We start from the raw sequence: 3,615 nt of genomic DNA on the forward strand, positions 1-3,615 counted from the left end.
AATTACAACATCTGTGATGCCATTGAAAATATTGCTGATTTTTGGGATGAAATGAAACAGTCAAATATGAAAGGAGTGTGGAACAAATTATGTCCCCAATTTGTGCATACTCTTCAGGGGCTTATAGCTGATGATATTGCCAAAGCTGCCAGGTAAGCTGTGGTTGATATTAATAATCAGCTGCAGTTAGACATCAGTGAAAATGACATCATAAAAGTTGCTTAACTCCATGGTGAAGAACTAACCAATGAAGACCTTATGGAACTATAGCAGCAGATTATATCATTTGAGGAAGAAAACCAGGACCTAAAAACTCCAGAACCCAAAGAAAAAGTTTTTGATTAAAGAGTTAGCTGAAGCCTCTCATTTAAGCAGGGATGGCACCGTTACAGTAGCAAGATCCTAATACAGAGAGATCCTTTAAAGTTACCTGTACAGTTACTGAGGCCTCAGCTGCTACAAGGCCATTTATGATGAGAAGAAGAAGAGCTCTCTACAAACATCCCTTGATACCTACTTCAAGAAATTGACTGCAGTAGTAAATTGCCACTCTACAGTAGCACAATTAAACCTTGATTCTCCAGTACCAGGCCCATCATCTTTAACAGTAGCCATCTCTCCTCATTTCTTGCATCATCCAGTTATTAATGTTATCATAATGTTACCTCATGAATGCCCCTTGTGGTATGAAAGACATCAGTGGAACCAAGAGTAAGTATTAACCTTTAATCATGATCTTTTTTTTGTTTTTCCTATCTAAACTGTTTTAAGAATGATTTCTTTAACTTATTTATTATTATTTTTTACAGTACATGTCATAGTTATTTAATGCTGCTGTAACAAATACCACAAGTGGTTGGCTTTAACAAATTTATTCTCTCACAGTTTGGGAGAGTAAAAATCCGAATTCAGAGCACTGGCTGTAGGGAAATGCTTTTTTTCTCTGTCAGCTCTGAAGGAAGGTTCTTGCCTCTTTTCAATACCTGTGGGCCTGGCATACCTTGGAGATATCCACATGTCTTGGCATCAGTCTTCCCCTGGGTCTAGGAGGTTCTCAGTGCAGAGACCCTGGATCCAAAGGACGTGCTGCGCTCCAGGCTTTTCTTTCTTGGTGATAGTCAGGTCCCTCCTCTGCTCATTTCTCTCTCCTTTTATCTCATAAAAAGGGACCATTCCCTGTGGAAGGATATCATACTTGGTAAAGTGGCAGGTCAACAAAAAAGGGGAAGGCCCACAACGAGATAGATTGACACAGTGGCTGCAATGATGGGCTTAGGCATAGCAAGGATTGTGAGGCTGCCACAGGACTGGGCAGTATTTCATTCTGTTGTGCATAGGGTTGCTATAAGTTGGAGCTGTCTGAACAGCACCTAACAGCAACAGCAGCTAACAACAAGATAAGTAAAAGGTGACGCAGGCCACATCTCAGGGAAACTCAATTAGAACAGGGCTGTTACCGGAGTAAGGATATTGTATCTCTTTCTCATTCACCAACAATAGATTTGCTGATCACATTAGATCTCGTTGGGAATTATTACATCATTACGTAACTGCCAAACCACTGAGAATCATGGCCCAGTGAAGTTGACAAAATGTTTTGGGGACACAGTTCCATCCATGACAGTACTGTATACTTGTGCATGTGCACATACACACACAGATTCTCTCTTTGTCTTCAGTAAGTACTGCATGTAGTTACTTTTATTATTACTGTATTACTGTGTTTAAGAAATGTTTCATATGCATAGAAAGTTAAAATATATACCATCTACTGAGACAAACAGTTGCCTAAGTTATGTTAAATAACCAATGTATGTGTTTTGACTTACCCACAAATTTGACTTAAAAGACAGACTTAGGAACAGATCTTGTTCATAACCCAGGGACTGCCTATATCAAGACTTCATTTATCTTATTGTCTGAGTAATACTTTATTGCATGTATTACACTGTATGTATGAACCACATTTATCTATTCATATGTTGATGGGCATTTAGGTGATTTCCACCTTTTGGGTTTTGTGAGTAGTGGTGCAGTGAACATTGGTGTACATGTCTTTGTTTGAGTCTGCTTGTGTGTCTTTTGGATATATACCTAGGAGTAGAATTGCTAGGTCCTATGGTAGCTCTGTTTTTAGTTTTTTGATGAACGTCCACACTGCTTTCCATAGTGGCTATACCATTTTGCATTCCTGCTAGCAATGGAAAAATTTTCCTACATCCTTACCATCGTTGGTTTTATTTATTTATTTATTTATTTTTTATCTTAGCCATCCTTAAGAAGTCCCATTTGTACTCATAGTGACCCCCATTGGGTTTCCAAGACTGTAAGTCTTTATAGAAGCAGACTGCCCAGTCTTTCTTCTGTGAAGTGGCTGGTGGTTTTGAATGGTCAACCTTCTGGTTAGCAGCCAAATAGCTTAACCACTGCACCACCAGGGCTTCTTTTGCCATCCTTCTTGTTGTTGTTATGTGCCGTCGAGTCGGCCCTGACGCATAGCGACCCCTCCTTGGGTTTCCGAGGCAGTATCACTACAGAAGTAGATTGCCCAACCTTCCTTCTGAGGAGTGGCTGGTGGGTTTGAACTGCCAGCCTTCTGGTTTTGCCATCCTAGTGGGAGTGAAATGATAACTCATTGTGGTTTTGATTTGCATCTCTCTGATGGCTGATGATGCTGAGCATCTTTTCATGTGTTTGGTGGCCACTTGAATGTCTTGTTTGTTGGAATATCTCTTCAAGTCCTTTGCCCATTTTTTGATTGGGTTATTTGCCTTTTTTTAAGTTCTTGAAAATTTGTATATAACTTGGTTGCAGATTCCCAGGTAAATGGTTTCCAAAACTCTTCTCCTGGTCAGTAGGTTGTTTTTTACTTTTTAGGTAAATTGTTTTGGTGAACAATGTTTTCAATTTTTATGAGATGCCATTTAGTTAGTCTGTCATTTTTTGTTTGTGCTTTTGTTACTATATTAGATAACATATTTTTATTCAAATAATGCACATTACACAATTTTTGCCAATCATGCTCTCCTGCCCTCCACCAAGGTGTTTTCATAAGCATGCTATGCAAATTCTTTTTTTACAGCACATGTAAAAAATTAAGACAGTGTGCTTATGAAAATGCCTCTCAGGGAATGCATAGTTGGCAGTAAAAAAAAATAACTTGTGTTATTTGAATAAAAATACGGCAATTTATAAAAATTAAGCCTGATAGCATTGCCTTTACATTTTCTTCTAAGAATTTTATAGTTTTAGCTTTCGCATTTAGGTCTGTAATCCATTTTGAATTTGTTTTTGTGTATGGTGTGAGGTATGGATCCTGTTTCATTTTTCTGCATGTGGAAATCCAGTTTTCTCAACATCATTTATTGAGAGACTCTTCTTTATTTATCATACAAACTCAGCACCTTTGTCAAAAATCATTGGCCATATATGTACGGGTTTATTTCTGGACTCTCAATTCTATTCCATTGGTCTCTGTGTCTGTTGTTATACCAGCACCAGGCTATTTTGAATAATGTGTTGTTGTTGTTGTTGTTATGTGCCGTCGAGTCGGACCCGACTCATAGCGACCCCTCCTTGGGTTTCCGAGGCAGTATCACTACGGAAGTAGATTGC

The sequence above is a fragment of the Orycteropus afer genome, unplaced genomic scaffold (assembly GCF_000298275.1).
Source record: "Orycteropus afer afer isolate SDZICR_OR568_19922 unplaced genomic scaffold, OryAfe1.0 scaffold00052, whole genome shotgun sequence".
In the NCBI taxonomy this organism is placed as follows: Eukaryota; Metazoa; Chordata; class Mammalia; order Tubulidentata; family Orycteropodidae; genus Orycteropus; species Orycteropus afer.